The sequence below is a fragment of the Rhinolophus sinicus genome, linkage group LG02, assembly GCF_036562045.2.
Source record: "Rhinolophus sinicus isolate RSC01 linkage group LG02, ASM3656204v1, whole genome shotgun sequence".
In the NCBI taxonomy this organism is placed as follows: domain Eukaryota; kingdom Metazoa; phylum Chordata; class Mammalia; order Chiroptera; family Rhinolophidae; genus Rhinolophus; species Rhinolophus sinicus.
The window spans coordinates 141,892,622-141,913,596 of record NC_133752.1 but is presented as its reverse complement, the minus strand read 5'-3'; positions in this window follow the sequence as shown (position 1 = coordinate 141,913,596).

The following is a 20,975-nucleotide window of genomic DNA, read 5'->3' as shown; positions in this document are numbered from 1 at the left end:
ATACCACCCACTGACCCACTGATCCCATTCACTTTGTCTTCGTGAGTTTATTTTATTTTAAATTATTATATAGTTGGGGTCTCAGAAATGATTTTAGACAAATTCATATTCCTAGAGTCCTGTCCTGTATTTGGGGTCCAACTAACTCTAGACTTCTAGTATGTTATTGAGTTATGAACTGTGTCCCCTCAACTTTGCCATCCTATGTTCTGTGGATCTGTTTTTACTTTTGTGAAAACAAAAATCTCTACTTCAATTTGTTACTTGTATTTTCTCATTATACTTGTCACCCAGAAATATTTTTATTGTCACCATACCTATTAAACTCTTAAATGATTTGAAATTATATTTACATGTCTAGCACAATTTTTGGTCCTCAGTAAATATTTAATAAATATTTGCTAAACAAATACATTCATTAAAGGATTTGTCCTCAGAAGATACTTTTACAGTTGGTAACTGTCAATATTGTTATTGACATTTTTTAAATGATTTATCAGAAGCGCAAGCTGATTGTTTACCATAGTACGGTAATAGTGAAATTCATATTCGAGAATCCCAGTCCAATCCTCATAGAACTGGATGGAACTATGATGACCTCTGGGGACATAAATGTCTCTTAAAGGGTGAATTACCCAAAACCTCTGCTTTCCATATGCCTAATAGAAATTGTCCCATTTGTACAGTAAATGTAAGTCAAGTCCATGCATTACAGTTATTAGTGATTTTTAAGGTACAGTAATGTTATAGCCCAAGGGTGACACCTATTCTGAAGCCACATTGTTATTGCTTTACTTATGACAAGAGGTTAGCGATGAAGAACAAGTCGCTGTGCACGATGTCTCATTCCTGGGTAGCTGAGGATATTAATTCATGAGCTGCAGGCAAGTACATTGATCTTTCTAGCCATCCAGAAATAAAATGTCATGTAGAACAACTACTTCTTCATTGCTATTCCAGCATAGTTTTTCCCCTCCCTTGAGATTTTTTCTTCACATTAAGAATGAAAGTGTACCCACTCTCTTCTGAGGCAAGATGACAAATACAACCATAAGACTGGAAGTGTTCGGTTTCATTAGTGCCCTGTTTGAAGAGCGCTGCTGTGTGCCTCAGGTAATAAAAATATACTATGGTCACCTACTCCTATACTATGGTTACCATTTCTTTTCAGCTCCTCCTGCTTTAAATTAATATCTCCTCATATTGACCCCAGAGAGACCATGGCTGGGCCTGGATGGATGCCCAGGCATATAGGTGGTGAAATATGGATGAAAGGTTTAAACACACAAGATCTCCCTACAGAGCTTTTGGAGTAAAATTCCTTGATAATAGACTAGTGAATTAACATGCAGCCTGAATTCCCTGCCTAAAGCATACCCACTTTCACAGACAGCCTCAATATCTTGAAAATAGTATGATAAATGGACACACACACATACACAAATGTGTTTCTCCCAAAATAGTCCAGAACACTTGTCAAGTATAAAATACCATATTGAGCAATACAAAGGAGAGATAAGCTAGAATGACATAATTTAATCTCTAAGAAAACCCCAATTTAAGTAGGAGAATAAGAAAAAATGTCAGTTAATGCGAACATATCTATAAAATCAATTTGAGTATAAATAAATGTGTAAATATAGCAAACAAACATGTTAAATATTTTTTAAAAGATTTTTATTAAAATGTAGCTAACATACAATATTATATTAGTTTCTGGTGTACATCATTGTTATTCAACAGTACACACCTAGCACTATAGTTATTACCACATGATGGATTATATTCCCTATACTAAAGAAGTGATCACCATGATAAGTCCAGCAACTATCTGACACTGTGACATGCTACCGCAGTATTATTGATCTTTTCCTCCCTTTTTAAAATTTTCAATTAGAGTTGACATTCAACATTATTTTATATTAGTTTCAAGTGTGTAGCTTAGTGGTTAGACATTTGTATAATTTAGGAAGTGATCTCTTTGACTAGTACCACCTTGCATTATACATAGTTATTACCATATTATTGATTGTATTCCCTTTATTTTACATCCCCATGACTGTTTTATAACTACCAATTGTTATTTCTTAATCCCTTCACCTTTTTCACCCTGCCCCCCACCCTCCTCCCATCTATCACCCAGATAGATCTAGTACCCATCTGGCACCATACATAGTTATTACATTATTAACTATATTCCTTATGCTACACCCTACATCCCCATGACTACTGTGTAACAACCAATTTGTACTTCTTAATCCTTACCCCTTTTCACCCACCCCCAAACCTCCTCCCATCTGGCAACCATCAAAATGTTCTCTGTATCTATGAGTTTGTTTCTGTTTTCATTTGTTTATTTTGTTCTTTGGATTCCACTTATAAGTGAAACCATGTGACATTTGTCTTTCGCTGTCTGACTTACTCCACTCAGCACAATACCCTCTAGGTCCATCCATTTTATCTCAGGTGGCAAGATTTCATTCTTTTTTATGGCTGAGTAATATTCCATTGTATATATGTACCACTTCTTTATCCATTCATCCATTCAGGGACACCCAGGTTGCCTTCATATCTTGCCTATTGTAGATAATGCTGCAATGAACATATGGTTGAGCAGGTCCCCTCCAAGTAGCATTTTGGGTTTGTTCAGATAAATACCCAGACGTGATATTGTTAGGTCCTTTTTTGTCTCTTGTTATACTCTTTGTTCTAAAGTCTATTTTGTGTGGTATAAGTATTGCTACCCCAGTTTTGTTTGTTTGTTTCCATTTTCATGAAATATCTTTTTCCATACCACATCTGTTGAATGTTTAACCCCATAGCACATGCACACTTTGCTGCAATGCTTCCAAACAAAAGGTCACTGAATTTAAGGACAGAGAAAATTAATATTGTAACTGAGCTTGAGAAAATAGGAAGTATTAAGAAATATTTTGTTTTAATAGCAATTTTTTAAAATCATGTATTTTGAAGGAAGAGAAATTCTGGTTCTAGTCATCCCTGTGTTTTGACTCTTTAAGCAATTATGTACCCTCCCTAAAGGTGAGCTCCCCCATATAAAAATTGATAAAAACCAAACCCTGCCTATTTCAAAGGCTTGTGAGAGACCTCCTAATTATAATTACTTACTACAAGATTGGGAAAGGAGTTTATCCCAGTAGTTTATGCACTGTTTTAGGGAATAGAATTAATCTCTCTGGTATTCTGTGTTGACACCCCCTAGAAAGCCCATTTTTATTTTTAAAAAGGCTTATGTCCTTGAAATAATATAGAAATAGCTCTACTTTATAAAAATTCCAAGAACCTTTCCTAATGTAGTTGAAACTGAATAATTGAGTTGTAACTGAGATTTTTGCTTTATCTGTAGAAAGAGGGACAAGCTCATTGACTAATGCCCCGATTCTAATTTTTAGTTGTCAGATGATAAACATACCAAGTTTTACTTTTACAAGCTAGAAATAAAGTAGTGTTTAGACAAGAATGCAGAGGTTTGCTTTTTGTTTTTCTTTTTTCTTTTCTGTTTCTTTTTGTATTTAATAAGTAACAAGTGGTAGAAAATGCAAAATAGGCATTGTTTTGTTTAAGCAATTTTATTGTTTTGTGCATTGTATTTAGACTCAATTTTGTTTAAAAATCATTCCATTTAAATATATCTATATACCTATATCTATATCTATATCTATATCTATCTCTATCTATATCTATCTATCTCTATATCTATCTATCTATCTATCTATCTATCTATCTATCTATCTATCTATCTATCTGTATGTATGTATGTATGTATGTTATGCTTAAGGATCTACTGCAGTATAATATTACTGCCATACCCAATGTCGCCAGCATAAATAGCCAAAGTAACTAAGGCACGAATATAAGATAAGCTGTCTACAGATAGATTACTCAATTCCAGTTGTATCTTGTAGAGCACAAAAGGAAGGAGAGAGAGAGAGAGAGAGAGAGAGAGAGAGAGAGAGAGAGAGAGATACAAAAGAAGAAGGGAGGAAGGGGGAAAAATGTGGCTCAAGGATACATGTGATCCAGCTTCATGCTAGATATTCTGAACACAGAAGTCACTAATGTCTTTAGAATTTGATTTTGAAATATTGGAAATAGATATTGAATAGGAACAGGAAGTGAATTGAGGTTTGATAAAAAATTTTATCTTTAAGGGAAAAAAAAAGAAACCAGAAACCAGCTTTAAAAAGTGATATGCTAATTGGATTTCCCCCAAAATGATAGCACATATAAAACTTTTTACAATCAGAATTTACTTTTACTTCTCCCAAAGTTGTTTCTGTTGTAAAACTATTTTTAAAATTAATAATTCCCTGTTGATTATTAGAAAGGTGACCTATTTAAAAAAAACTGTAAGTAACATAATAAGCAAGACAGATTTTACAGTTAGCTTTGCATGCAATATAATTTAGGTTAATCCTCTTATAAAATGTGTTTTGAAATTTTATAAAATAAACATTATTAGACTTTTTTATGTTTTCAAAACATGGTAGTTATAATATATAACAGTTTTGTTCAAGACATTATAAGATTTCTCCTTGCATATGACAAAAGCCAATTAAAGTCAATTTATTGAGTCCTAAATCCATCCTGGCTAGCAAGACTTGCTTGAGGCAAAAATGAACACATTATCCTATATGAGTAAAGATGGCATGAGTCAGAAAAGAGGTGGATTAGTCTTTTATGCACAGAATTTAAAATAATTGGAGTCAAACCTTGCTGTGTCCATTGAATCACCACCCAGGAGCAAGGAAAGCTTAACTTTGTGTATTATAAACCCACTGGTAAGCAACCACCTTCCTTTTGTCATGTGGGGGATGGGGGTGTCATAGTTATAGACAGCCTTCTCTTTATGATTTGTCTGGTAGTGTACATCTAGTAAGAGGGGGACAGTAGCATCTTCTGACTGACATGAGTATTTCAGTTTCTATGTCAATATCTCTCACTGAAAGTTACTAAATTAGCATTCTGGGTGTGTGTGTATATGTAGAAAATGCTCTTAGGAGTTATCTTGGGAGAGTTTGCTAAACGTCTCCTGGCAAGGCCTCATCTTATTACACTGTGAAGACTTCTTTTTATGTTGAAATAAGTTTGAGTCAGTGTCCCTAATATGGCTAAAATGTAAGAATCTGTGTTAAGGTCATGCTAACAATAATACTCTGTAACCCTGTTTTTTTATTAAACAGGTGATTGAAAATCTTTTATAACCTTTAAAGCAAAATTCTGTCAAGAATATTATGAGATTAGGATGTTTCTTATTACCACAAATTGGGGCAATACAATAATTCTGTGATATTTTGTCTGCAAGCCACTACAAATAGGTGAGTTGTCTCCAAATGATAGAATTATTACATAATGAGTAGGTCTTAATTTCTAATACACTTAAATTAATAATAAATTTAGAATAAGAAACGGACTGGCCTAATAAAACATTAAGCCACAGGATATTCAATATTTTTTATTTCCATTTTTTAGTATATAACAACCTTCCAGGCTCCTCAACTACATTAAATTTATGGTAAATTGTTCCTTAATGTGTTCATTCCACATCCTTAGGCCTCCTGTACTCTGCAGTATTGGGGTTTAGCTGACCTCACTAGGGCTAAGCCTTGGATGAACTTAATGAAACACTTGCTGTGAGCACAGATGTTAAGGAGCCACCAAGAAACTCAAATAATCAACATGAATAATGTTTTAATGAAATATTTTAAAGAAATAAAATTAATTTAAAGATTCAAGATAAACAAAATATCAAATAAATGCATTATCAGTATTACTGATTTTTCCTTTTGTCTCAGTATCAAGTATGGTTCAATAGCATAGCTCAAAATTCTTTATTGCATTATACCCAACTCTGTCTAACTTTATGTCATTAGAAGAATATATTATGTGGTTCACAGAATTGTTAGAAATTTAGAGAACTAGGTTCAGAAAATGCGTATAAAACAAAAATTTTAGGCAGCAAGGAAAGTACCACTGTCTCCATTTGATCATCATGTGGTTATTGTCATTTTTCCTATTGGATACTTCATTACTAGATTCTGCAATAAATACTTTCTAAATCTCCTTGCATCTTTGTATAACTCAGCTGGATTCAAGTTCTTAGATGGGCACAGAAAATCAGCAGAGCTCAGGACTGACGCATGTGTCTCAGTTTTTAGGGATTAGATAGAGCTAAATCTTGCTTCCTGTCAAAAGACATACGATAGAGGATTCCATTGTATAAGAAATATATTCAGTTGAGGGAATAGTAGTAAAATGGTCAATGTCTATTGCATTCATTATTATCTGGAGCCTGGAATATATCAAAGTGAAAGCCCATTGTTGCCAGTTGTTCAAATGGAAGGATAAAAACACAGAAACAGACAAATTAGAGTAGTGGTATTACATGAGCAAGAATAGCGTTTGAACTGGTCATGTCAATTTCTAACTCTGTGATAATATGAAAAGTTTCAGCTACAGTACGAAAAATAAACTAACTAACGCCTAGTGAAACAAATCCCTGGAGTGGAGACTCAAACCCTGGGCTAAGAACGTTCTTGGCTTCACATAGAAAAGAATTCAAATGTGAGCCTATATAGAGTTTAAAGTGAAAATAAGTTTATTTAGCAGAGAGTTAAGTAAGAAAAGGCTGTCCCACAGATGGTGTGGCAGTCTCTAAACACTAGTGGAAGAGACACTCTCTGTCCATCGGACTAGGGTTTCTATGTGTTTTTGTTTCTATGGAAAATTTCTTGGTATGGGGAACTTCTGCAAAATACAAGAAGAATAAATGCAGGTTTACCTTTAACTTCTTTAAGGTATAGCCTATGGCTAGTTTGTATTATTAATAAGTTTAATGACAGGAATGACCATTACAATGGAATCTCTTTGCTCAATGTGCTTCAGATGGTCTGTTCTGTGTGATTGATTAACATCTTCCTGAGTTCTGTGTCTTGAAGCGCATAGGCAGCAGGCTTGAAATACAACCTCCTAGTTTCTTCTTCTGTAAAAATAGCCCTTATGCTCTTTCCCTATATTAATAGGAAAACACATATATTCCTGAAAGAGTAATAGGTCATTTTTCTTGGTATTAGAAATTAGAATCACGCATGTGATGCTCCAAGAAACTTTTGCTTACTAGTGAAAAACCAAATAAATTCAAGGGGTTCTAGATAAAAACTTAAAGGAAAATACTAACTTTTATCCAATGATAAGAGATATACTAAATGGTCCTTTCAGAAATGTGTGTAAAATACAAACCATTAAAAAATAATCACTTGATAGTGCCTGATGATGCCAGTAAATCTTCCCCAAAACAAATATACAAGACAAAATTGCCCCCGAAAATCATTTCAAAACTCTGGATATTGAGGAGAGAAAAATCAACAAGTTAGAAGCAATTATTCATGAAAAACGGTTAGACTTTGTGGGGATAAAAGCTGAGTCTACAGCATTTTTGCCTAGGTTGCTCCAATTTCTGTGACAGTGTCATGGTTTTGCTATGAAAACTGTCAGTGTCGCTGCTAGAGGAACAGCCTTGATTTGGGGTAGAAGGCAAAAAAACCCCATGACTAGAAGCATTGTCAGTAAAAGTAGAAAATGCCTCAGGAAATGATTGAAAAAACCTGCAGCTCTGTTAGCCTAAAGTTGCTGTCCATATTGGGGTAAAGAGGAGTGAAATCGGCCAAATGGGAAATCCTGGAAATGAGAGAGCCCAAAAGGGTTAACTTTACAAGGTCTCCGCACATGTCTGTTTGGCTAGGAAATTGTGTTCATACACAGGTGGAAAGTAAAAGTCAAGGCATACTTGAGACCTGGCTGAATGTGAATGGCTTCCCAAATCACAGACAGATGTATCAACAGAGGGTGGAAGATTTACAGGCTTCTTCTGAACACAACCTCTGTCCAAATCACTGGTTGAATATTAAGCTATGCAGGCACAGGACACTCCTGAGTATACTAAACTAAAAGTCCTAAAATAAGAAATATAAATATGAGCATAGACATTAGTGACTACGTGCTACAAAGGAAGCATATTCCAGAGATTAATACCAGTCAAGTGTAAAATAAATCATAATCCGTATTTGCCACAATATAACCAGTCCAATCCAAAATATCCAAATTGCAACAAAAAGCAAATAATCAAATAAAAAACTCCAGGAAATTGTGACTTACAGTCAGAAAAAAAAAAAAAAAAGCAGTGAATATAAACTGATTCTGATTCCAGATATTGGATTTAGCAAACAAGGACTTCAAAGAAGCTACTATAAATGTATTCAAAAAATCATAACAACTGTTTAAACATTGAAAAGAAAATATGATGACACAAAAAATAGAGAAATCTCAATAAACAAAAAAATTAGATTCTAAAATTGAGAAATAATAAATGAAAAATTCACTAGATGGGCTCAAAAGCAGACTTGAGAAGGCAAAAAAGAAAAGAATCAGTGACTTGAAGATAGAAGTTATCCTATCTGAACAGAAAGAAAAAAAAGATGAAAGAAAAACAAACAGAAAAAAGAATAAAATAAAAAGAAAAATGAACAGAGATCTGTGGGAAACTATAATATTTTAATAAATAATAAAAATAATAAAAATATTATAATATTTTTATAATTGGTTTATATAAATTTACTAAAAATCATTTAGCTGTGTATTTACAATGAATATATTCTATGGTATATAAAATTTACCTCCACGAAATATTTTTTTAAGTCTGTCTCCAATAATTTTTGCTCTTTTCCATTAATAACGTATATTATTATTAATTTACTTTTCTATATTTATTGCCTATTTTATGCTGAAGAAATATGTAGACAGAGTGGTAAAAAGATAGACATAATTTTCACGAAATTGAGGTCTGTGGTAGATATTAGAATGGCTTTGGGCAGGAAGATTTGTTGGAGTCACACATGCTACATTGTGCCACCAGGTCCACTGGGGCGTGGAAGATTACCAGAAAGAATGAATGAATGATTCTTAATAAATTACAATAAAACTTGAGTTTTATGTTTCAGTAACTTTCTTTACATTGGCATACAGAATGTACAAAACCTGCCTGTGCATAAAACTGCCCCCCAAAATGAAGCTTTGTTTTATAAACAAGTTATTTTTTTCAGATTAAAACCAAAAGTGAGCTCCATGACCACTGCCAGTTTTCTAGTCTCAGTTACTAGCATCACCATCCTGCTTTGTTGCAACATCTTTCAAACTGATACCTCTTCACCTGCTTTTGTCCCATTCTTCTATGTTTTGATGTGGTCCTACAAGGCCCTGTCTAGCATTGCAGCCAATTCATTCTCACCCTGGTTGCTCAAACTCTGCAACTAAGTTCTTTCAACCCTTGGAATCAGGCCTCAGGGCCTTCACAGCATCCCTTCTCTGGGGAGTATATTACACTCTACTGTAACTTCCCCTTAGTTAATGCGTACTCATACCTCAGATTTCACCACAAATATTACAGTTTGTAAATTAGGAATATTTTTGCTTCACAAGATGTTATAGGTGGTTAAAATTCACGATAAAAAGACTAGAGTTTTGTTACAATAGTGCTTATTATTTCTAGTTTAGCATTTCAGTTATGTCAGGCCTCTGGGTCAACATTACTTTGTTTCTCTTGGTTTATTCCTCAGTGTAACAAGATGGTTTTTGCAACTCAGCCTCACATCCTTTTGCAGATACAAGGTAGGAGAATAAAAGGGAGGTAAAGGGTTGGGAAGAAAAAATTATTTTCTTTTTGACAGAGTTAAGAATATTTTTCATAAAACTCCCAGCAAACAAATCCTTTCACCTCATTCAACAGAATTCAACAAATGACTACCCTAAAATGTAAGGGATTCCACAAAATGAATTTCTGGCAAAGAGGACTATGCGTCATTATCTAACTGTGTATTTTGCCAGCAAGAACACTTTCAAGTTCTCTTATTAATGATGGGAGAAATATCTATGAGTTGGCAACCAGCCTGTGTCTGTCCTCAGTTGTCAGTGTGTATCTGTTTTCAGTAATTTAATTTCCGTGTGTCTTCCCATGAGACTCTAAGCCCCACAAGTTCAGGTACTTGGGATGGCTTGTTCACCATTATTTCCCCAATACATAGCAATATAAAAGTGAACCACAAATGATCTAAATATAGTCATTGTGAAAATGCAAATTTCACACAGGAATATTAATGGACATGAAGACAATATGCTTAAACCAGTTGTTCTTTACTGGGAGTATCCCTGCAAGATATAGTTGGCAATGTCAGGAAGCATTTTTGGTGATCACAACTGGAGGGACAGATGCTGCTGGCATCTAGTGGATAGAGGACAGGAATTCTGCTACACATGCTGCCATGTTTCCCCAAAAATAAGACCGGGTCTTATATTAAATTTTGCTCCAAAAGACGCATTAGGGCTTATGCTCTGGGGATGTGATCCTGAAAAATCATGCTAGGGCTTATTTTCCAGTTAGGTCTTATTTTCGGGGAAACATGGTACAATGCATAGGCAGGCCCCATACAAAGAACTCCATTCAAGTTGACATGATATCTGGCCTTTGACAATGGTACCATGGTTGAAAAGCCCTGGCTTAAACTTATTACACTTAATTTATAATATTCTGGAAAAATTGAAAATCAGTTGTTTTCCCTTCACACCATCCCACTACCTATCTCTATCTGATGGAAAGAAAAAATATAAAATATATGTTGTATGTAAAGGGACAACAGAATATATCCTACATCGCTGCTCCTGATTGAATTGGGGAGTTCAGAACCAGCACCTCCAATATGTGTGTCAGACAGGTATTTGTATCAGATACGTTTTATAACCCAGTAAACACTTCCTCATGTCTCATTGCCTGCATTGGGGAACCCCTGTTCAGGACAAAGTGAGCACCTTTTCTATCTATAGAAAGCCTGCCTAGGTCCTATTTCCTTTCCAAGAATTCATGTATAACAGAAAACACAAAACTAGTAATAGCACTTTTATTTTGTGAGAACCATTAATTTATAAATCATGAATAATCTGTTCATCATCATATTAGCTATAAAGAATAAACATGAGTATATCATTTCCAGCTAATAAGTATCAAGGAATTTTAGGGTGAAAGGCCCTGTAAGACTAAAAGTTTTGCCAGAAATATCTATGTAATATTTTAAAAAATAAATTTTAGTCATCCTTATGATTCTAAGTCAGCTTCTCTGATTATATTAGTTTCATGTGGCCTCTGTAACAAACAGCCACACTGGGTATCTCAGAGCACCAGAAATTTATTATTACATCATTCTGGAGGCCAGAAGTCTGACATCAAGGTGTCAGCAGAACTGCAATCACTCTGGAGGCTCAAGGGGAACCCTTCTCTGTCTCACCCTCTTCTGGTGGCTGTCAGCATTTTCCTTTGTTGTGGCCCAATAACCCCAATCTCTGCACCTTTTTTCATATTACCTTTCTCCTCTGTGTGTCTTTTCTCTGTATGTCTCTTATAAAGATACTTATCATTGGATTTAGGACACCCTCTGATAACCCTGGGTGATTTTATCACAAGATCCTTAACTTAATTACATCTTCAAATAGCCTTTTTCCAAATAAGGTAACATTCATAGATTCTAGTGATTTGATGTAGATATCTTTTGGAGAGTTATTTTTCACCTTACCACACTAATCATTCAGAATTTTTCTTTCATTTTTGAATACTAGTTTTGAAACTATTCCATACTTCAGTCATTTGATCCTAGCAAAGCTAGTTTTGATTTATAATATGGCTCATAATATAGGTCTGTATCTGGATTAATTGTTAGTTATGTAAGTCTCTACCATAAGTTATATTACTATAGGGATATTTTCTCCTTCTATTATTTTTCTGGCAAATACCTTGTTCATTTATGGTTAATATCAGTTGGATTATTCTTTCATATTAACAATATTACAGAATATTATCATCTAATCTAGATAATTATTTTCTAATGCTGAAACCTGCTGTCTCAGAAACATACAATATATCTTGTGAGCCATCCTATAAATATCCTTTGATATTCTAATCTCTCTTATTGTTTAAAATATTATTGGCAAATGCTACCAAATATATTTGCTCTGTGACTCTCATAACATGCAAAAGATTGGCGTTATTAACAGCATAGTTAAATGTCTTAATTGCTCAAAGGAATTTCAAACAAAAGAAAATAAATATTTTCCCCTAGTTTGAAATACGTGAAATACTGTAAATGCTTATTTATTTATTTATTCATTCATTTTAGAAAATATTGCAAGCTAGGATATACAAAAATGCCAAAGAAATATTTTCATGTAAAATCAAAACAATATACATTTGTAATTTTAAAAAATCTAACTTTCATTTTGCATCTCATAAAATATAGTATATAAGCATATGTAGGGGATGAAAAAGGACTTTCTCCCAATCTCTTAGATCCTGTTGCTAGGATCTATGGATAGAACTGACAAAAGACAGAGTAATGGGAGAAAAATGTACAATTTTTATTTAATATATTTACATTCATACAAGAACATACATAGGAAAAATGAAGATCCAAAGAAGCTGGACTGAGAGCTTCTATACCTTTTTAATAAAGAATAAGTTTGTGAAGAAATGACAAGACAAAGGAAATGGGGGTTAAGCTTCCAGGGGTGATAAATTGTGGGAAAGTGACTTGGACATATATGGGGAAAACTAATGGAAGATAAGGGTTATTTTAGTAGGTTTGTTTGTACAGATTTATTTCAGTATCAACTCCTGGTCTCTGGTGATAAGACTGTTCTTTTTGTCCTAGTGCAGGAAGAGCACCTTTCGCATGGGAAATTTTATGACCTGCTTTTAGGTAGAAAGGGGGAGGTCTGAGAGTCCTTCATCGGTTGTCTCTCAAGTGTCTACTGCTCAAAATTGTCAATATGCCAAAGTGGTATATTTTGGGGATGGCCTGTTCAGTGATATTAGTCATACAGGCTTATACACTGGGTAGAGAAAGGGTAGATGGGCCCATTTTCAATTTTGCATTTAGCAGCCCTGTAATCCCCTAGAGATATAGTATCAGTCTCCTTAGTATGGGTTAGACAGTGAACAATAGTAATATTAGCAGGGAAATGAATAGCCAATTATAGACTAACAGTTATATGCCCCTTGGCAATAGTAGTATCTGCAGAGGTTAAGAATCATAGGATTTACAGACTGTACAAACAGCATGGCAGACTCCAAAGGCATCTTTGGAGTTAGGGTAAATAGTGGCAGTTTTCCTTTTTGCCAATGTGCAACCTCTAGTAAGAGTTATGAGTTCAGCAGCTTGGATGATTTTACAGGGAGTAAAGAGTAGGTAGGCATCAAATGCTTCACATGGGAAAACTATGGTGTAACCAGTTATGGTTTCCTGGGAATTCCATTTTTTTTTAAAAAAAGCCATCACAAAATTGAAGTAAGCCTGGGTTGTCTAAGGGCCTATTTAAGAGATCTTCTTATGGTATTAAAACCGTTTTCTATAGAGTCAAGGCAATCATGGAATGGAGTGGGGCTTCCCATCATCATGGAGGGTAGTAGAGTAGCTAGATTTAAAGTGTTAACCAATGTAAGATGGAGGGATTGCTTAAGAGGGCTTTGTCATCCGTGGTCTGCCTCCATGTGAGAGAAGCTATGTCTTACGGACTTGTAAGATAACACAAACAACATCCAGGACATAGAGGTGATGGGAGCCTCATGTAAGAGCAATCGCTTGTCAGTTAGGGTGGGAGCTGTCGCTAGAAAGTACAGGCATGGGAGCATGTATATGCTACAGTGTCTAATTGACATGAAAAATTTGCTACAGGACATATCTGAGAATAAAAGATTGTCCTAGAATGCCTGCAGCAATTTCATTATTTTCATGGCAACATAGGTGAAAGTGTTTGTCAAAATCAGGTAAGCCGAGAGCCAGGAATGTTGACAGTGCTAATTTTAAGATATTAAAGGAAGCCATTGCCAGTCTGAAGGCCAGGAAGTAAGCTCTACGGTAACATCTGGGAGGAGGACATATAGAAATTTAGCAAGGACAGCAAAATTAGGAATCCATTGGCCACAACAGCAGCTTCCCCTAGAAATGTATGTAACTGTTTTGTTTTTTTTTTGGTGTTTGTTTGTTTTTTTGATTTTTGGTTTTGTTTTGTTTTCGGCAGAGGGATGGGCAAAATTGACACAAGGCTCTTCGATGTGAATCTTGAGTGACCTGAGCTATCTCATTTTCTAAGTAGGAAACAGTTGTCTGCACCCATTGAACTTTATATTGGGAGGCTTTATGGCCTTGCTCAACTAGTGACTTTAGGAGAATGAGGGCATTTATAAGAACATCCTGCTTTGTTTTGTTATAAAGTAAAAGATCCTCAACATACCAAAGAAGAGTGGAGCCTTGGGTAAAGATTACAGAGTCTAAGTCAGCTTTAAGGACTTGGGAAAATATTGTTTGTCTTGGGGGTGGGGAGGGGATGAACTCATAATATCCCTGAGGTATTCTAGTCCATGTTAATTGTCTTCTCTAAACATAAATACAAAAAGAAATTGTGAGTCCCATGCAATGGAATTAGAAAGCTGAGCAGGAGTCAATTACTGTAAATCGGGCTATGTCAGGAGTAATTGAGATGAAAATAGTAGTTGGATTAGGGACTATAGTCTGATGAGGAATTACAAAAGCATTTATGGCTCCTAGATCTTGTACAAATCAATAGATTTGATTCCTGTCTCAATCAAATGTCTCTTCTTTCATTACTGGCAAGATTCACTTATTGCAGGGTGAGGAAATAAAGATAAGAACACCGTACTCTATTACAGGTTTGATTCCTTGTTCTGCTTCTTGAGAGAGAGGGTGTTAGGCTACGGATGAGACAGGTTTATTCCTTTTCCAGAAAATGTGCATGGGCTCTGAACTCAGTAGTAATCCAACCTCAATTGCATGTGAGTCCCAGAGACTAATTAGGGCATCTTTTAAAATTGCATCGTCTTCAGAAGATTTTAAATTGAGATAGGGCTCTGCGAGGAAAAGTAGAAAGTTTGCAATTTGGTATGAGGGCAGGGAAATAAAAATACCTTCTCATTACGTTGTATGGTGGCATTAAATTTACATAACAAGTGTGTCTACCTGAAAGGTTTGCTGATGAGGAGTCACAAACTAGAAAAGTACGGTAAGGGAGGTAAGAAGGCCTAAGAACGGGTGGCCTGAGATATGGACAATAAAATACTTGCCCAGATACTCCAACAACTTGAACAGAATTAGAGCTGATAAGCAGAGATAAATCTTCTAAGCCAATTACAGTGAAAGTTGTACTAGTGCAGTTCCTAAAAATATGTTTTAAGTTTCATGATGTATCCTGGGGTGCAAGTGAGGATTGACTGGCCCCATCGTGGGAATTGCCCCACAGAGGGAAAATAGACCCTCTGAGGGTTTTGGGATCTGGGAAGATTGCATTTAAGCTTTCTTGAAGTGCAGAACAATTGTTTTTCCAATGTTCTGGCCTTTTATCCTATCTGCAAATATCTTCAGATGGATAGGGGAGGCTCTGTGGTTGGCAAGAAAAATGGGAGGGTATTGAGTTACCCTTAAAGTCATACTTGTGCTTTTTAAAGACCCCATTTACAAGGCAAGAACTGCTAATATCAATTCCTTTTTTCTTCCGCTTTCCTGCAAGGTATTTTCAAAGAATTAGAAAGCAGCTTCAATAATAACACTGAGACATTGCCCGGCACAGCCCACCACACCGTTCTAGATTTATCTTTTTATGTGAAGGAGATGTTTCACGAAGGTGGAAATGAGAAGATTTCTGTATTCTGGGGTCTTGGAGTTTAAAGCAGTGTGCCTTTGGAAAGTCTGTATAAAAGTGTTCCACAAAGACGGTGAGATGCTCCCCTTCTTTCTGAGTGCATAATATAACCTTAGACCCATTCACTTTGAGGGAAGGCCTAGAGATCAAGCTGGAGTGCTTTCTGTCATTTTTTCAGGGAATCAGAAGAAAGTGTTCAGCTGGGTGTTTAAGGAGTTTTCTGGGGAAGTCAAAGTAGTTTCAGGGATTAAAGGAATTTGTTTAGGAGATAGTGATGTAGTTATCCAGTGTGTTCCTGGGATCGTGATCTCGCAGTCGCTGAAGAACGGGAGCACGGATGGGAGAGGCAAGGTTTAAACAGTACAGTTTTATTGTGAGAGCATAAGAGAACAGCTCTCCAAAGAGAGGGGGAATCCACAAGTGGAATGCTCTGCGAGTGGGCTACACTGGGAACTATTAATGCCTCTGAGTCAGAGCTGATTTGTCTCCTGTACCTGGACAGTTCATCTCGACAGGCTCTGTAGTTTGAAATTGTTTGTTAGGAGCTGATTGGCCCCCTGCACCTGGGGTGATACTTCTGGCAGGCTCTGCAGTTTGAAATTGTTTTGTTAGCTATTTTGAAGTTATTTTCCTTGGCTTTGGTTATGCTCTCGGCCTTAATCCCCTCCACGAGGACCATGTCCCTGACTGCCTATGGTTTTTCTCTCAATAGGGCTGGATTTGGGGAAGGGGATTTGAATCTTTTGCAGAGATTCAAAAGATCTTCTGGAGGATCAGAGGCAGGGAGTTGAGGGTAAATGAGAGTATCGGAACATGGAGAAGGGACATTTACTGTGGATGTGGATTTTAACTTTTGTCTTACATCTGGTTTCTGTTTTTTAATCTTATTAAAAGAGTCTGGAAGGCTAGCCATTATGCTCTTTTGTGTTCTTTCAATTTGATTTTCTGATAGGCACACCAACAGGACAGTTGTTTAGGATGAGAGCTCTGTAATTGTCTTTTTCCGAAATATAAAAGTTTTTTTCAAATCAAAGGATCCGTCATCTGGCCTTTGAAGAATAGAGTTTTCAAAAGTATACCCATTCCAATAGTGACTAATCCAATAAGACTTTCCATAGAAAGACCAGGAGGTGACTTTAGAATACATTTGTATTATGAATGGAAGAGACATCCTGAAATAGGTGCAGCTCTCATGATCCAAAAAATCACTTAAAAAGGTAGCCAAAAAAACCAAAGACCCTGGTTGTCACCAGTAGTAAGAATAGTGTTTGTGAGGACTTGTGTCTCCGGTCTCACACAAAAGTAGGATGCCTTTAATCACAGAACTTATAACCTGTGATATAGTAAGACTTTTCCAGCTCTGACAAGGCAATATGAGTAAAGATGACAAAGGCCTTTTATGGGCTGAGATCCCTTATTAAAACAAACTCCCTAGAGCTGGCACGGTCAGACAAAGAAAATGCTGCGAGTATATGTTGTGTCTCGGGGTCCTAGTCTGATGGCCAGCTACCTGATGCGGGCCCAACAACCTGTGCCCCCTGGCTGGTGGATACCACATTACAAGCCAAACTCTCAGGACATAAAATAAGGTAAAAGGAGAATCTCATCTAGTTTCTCTTCTTTTCTTTTTCTTTTCTTTTCTTTTTTTTTTTTTTTAACATTGGTGATCCACTGCAAAGTTTGTTCAAACAAACGGCAGTCTAGTGAAAACTATACTCACCATTCTGTGAGGACAGCTCAAACGACAGACTTATAAAAGGCATGCTTGCATTCTACCCTTATGAAAAACGGCATAAGATAGAGACAAAGGAAAACATCGTCCATCTCTGGGAGGGAAAGGATCAATTAAAATAAAGAATATGTAAAACAAAAAGCACAAGGGTCACTCACCTTTTGCTAGCTTTTACAGATATCCCCAAAATCTCAGCTCTAACCTCCAAAGTGAATAAGGTGTTTCCTCCAGTGATATTGCATCCTTGTCACCATAACTGTATGGGATTATATATATATATATATATACTCTATCTCTTTAGGATCTGTGATTGGGGTCTATGAATTGAACCTACAAAAGACAGATTAACAGGAGAAAATCATGCAGATCTTATTTAGTATTTTCACTAAATACTAAAGAGCTTTTAGAGAAACAATGCAGACATGAAGAAGCAGTTAGTACCAAGAATAACAAAATTGTGGAGAAGTGACAAGACAAAAGAAAAGGGCGTTGAGCTTCTAGGAGAGATAAATAGTGGGAAAGTGACTAAGACTATATTGGGGAAAGTGATGGAAGTTAAGGGTACGTTCGTTGGCACAAATCCGTTTCAGCACTGCCCCGCAGTCTCCAGTGATAAGAATATTCTCCCGTCCTAGTGCAGGAAGAGCACCTTTCTTATAGAAAACGTTATGACCTGCTTTTAGGTAGAAAGGGGGAGGTCTGAGAGTCCTTCCTGCGTCTGTTGTTTCTCAAGTGTCTTCAGCTCAAAATGATCGATATGCGAAAGGGGCATATTTTGAGGTCATGTATTGTGAATCACTGAATACATACTCATAATCTTGGGACTTTTGAAGGTTTTGGGGGGAGTAACTCAAAAGGTTAATTTGAGTTGTGTAGACAAGCTAGCACCTAAAAAGGCAAAAGTTTGTTAGCTTCCAAGCAGATATTTTTATAAGGGTATGTTTTCAAAGAACTGCGAGGGAGTTAAATGTGCCAAAATTCTGTTCCTGTATAACAGGATTTATTCTAATACCTCCTACACGCCACTTTTAAAATGCACCCCTCTCTGCTTTATAGACTGTTGTCTTGAAAGGGACTGTGTCTTGGTAAGAGGTGGATATATGTAGAACAAAAATCTTGCCACAAAAGTGCCTTAATAAAAATGGTAATTTTAAGATAGATAGATAGATAGATAGATAGATAGATAGATAGATAGATAGATAGAGAGATGTATACCTTTATACTTTGTAGATTGTTTTGAAACAAACAAAAAACTAAAACCAAATAAGATTTCAGATTTGAAAAGATGTCAAAAGAATATTATTCACAATGGAATTTTCTGTTCATAGTTCCTATTTTCCTAATCCCTTTATGATATTGTGTTGGGATGAAGTTTGATGTATAGTGTATAAGAATACCAGTGCAATAAACTGAACACTAGTCTTTGACCAAGAAAAATAAACTATTTACATTAGTGTATGCCCAAGCACTCCTTTTTACAAAAGAATACAGATGTCAGGAACTGCAGAGTTTTTGTTGAAGAGTCTCTGGTCAAAAACAAAGGACATTTGATAGTTAAATCCAAGGACCAGGCAGGGAGTGAATGAAGACAAACAAGAGGAAATGATTATTTGATTGTGGCCGAAAGACTGGAGCATTCGAAGCCATGCCAATTAGCAAACCAGAAGTGCCAGCATTCCTTCTGAGCTGTAATTTCCTGAGAACAAAAAGGCATTAATTGGGTACCCTCAATACACAATGCCTACTAATTACCAGTGATAAAAGTAGGGCCCCTGCTTCTAATCCCCACACCTCTTACCATATTCCTATGAATACCATTTGTTAATTTACTTACTATTTCTTCTGTTATAAAGACCCTTCTGGAAGTAGCATAGCCATTTTGTATGCTTCTGTATGTATGAAATAGACAGTTCTACTCAAAACAAGAAATGAATTAGAAAACTTTTGTAAGTATGAAGAGTTATTTACATTATAACTTGTTGGCTAGTCATTTAAAAGTATGCACCCGTGGATGTCCTTTTCTGTAATACAAGCTTTATGGTTAAACATCTGATAAGATGCCACTATACGGTATAACCAATGCTTAGTTATTTTGGAAAACAAAACACCTGACAGGCTTCATGAGATTTAAAAACTACTAAATTAGGGAGAGGAATTAAATTTTCATATGGCGCTCTCCTACTATGCTTCAGGATTATGTACCTATTACCTGTGCATTTTAAACAAAGAATACAACTTATGTAAGTTTAATCAATATACTTGTTTTTGGTAATAAAATCTGGAGCTAAGTAGAGCATAACTAACAAAACTGACAATTTTTAAGGATTTCATATATACTCTACAATTAGTCTGTGTTGTTGCCACTTGTAAGTTAATAAATATTTTATAATCAGTTCTGTTGTAAAGTCAGTGAAGTTTACACTCCCAAAAAAGGTTGACCTTTTCCCTTTATTCCCTCGGATCTCACATAATGCTATTTTCCCCCCCTCTGGTAAGTATCCTATAATGTCTTACTGGTTTATTTTCTAAATAGCCACATTGTTGTCAAATATTGTTTCCCCCAAACATCGTCAACTAACCTGTTGATACAACAAAGCTGAGTTTATTACTTACTGGGCAAGGGAGAATATCACTTCTGGAGACGTTTGGCAGTGTCTGGGAGGAGAGAGAGACAGGCAAGGTCTGAATTTATTGGGAATTGGAAGGTTGGTTTAAGGAAAGTCTCTCCATGGTAGGAGCAGTGTAGACTTAATTAAGATTGAGCAATCAATCGTCATCAACAATGGGGTTGGTGGAAACTACAAGGAAAAGATTTTGAAGTGAGAGATTTAAAAGATACGACATAACCTGTCAGTTGATGATTTCTATTAAAGTTGATGGAGTTTTCTGTAAATTCTGTGAGGACAAAAAAAGGGATACAAGTATGTATAAGTTCAGTGACTGAAAGTAACCTCACAGGGTGATCTGATCATAAATTCCTAACAAAGCAGGTCATGGTGAGTGGTCATGCCCCATGTCTAAAACTTCTTTAGTAAACATTTAAAGCCAGCAGCCCTGTCCATTGTCCTTGTGTATCTAGGTAAACACACCTTTGAAATGTCAGAAGTAATCTTTCTGGGTAGTTCAGGAGGGTGGGAGTGGGGAAGGGGGTCAGAAGTTTCTCTTGATATTTCAGGGGCTCCGTAGCCTTTACCTCTGATGGGGAAACTGACCTTAAAATGGTTCCCTGCCACGTGGAACCGACCTAAAATGGTGGCCCGAGTGGAGAGAGAAGTCCCCAGCCTAAGCCCCAGGCCACTTCCGAATAATTCCCTCCAAGCCACATCTTGAGCCAATCACCAGAGGACATCTACCTCTTCCCAGACTCAAGAAAGTCCCCAACCCATAAAAACCTGCTCAAAACCTTGCTAGGGGCTCAGTCTTTTGGGGAGGATCCTGCTGAGCCCACCAGTGGCGTAATAAAGCTGACTCT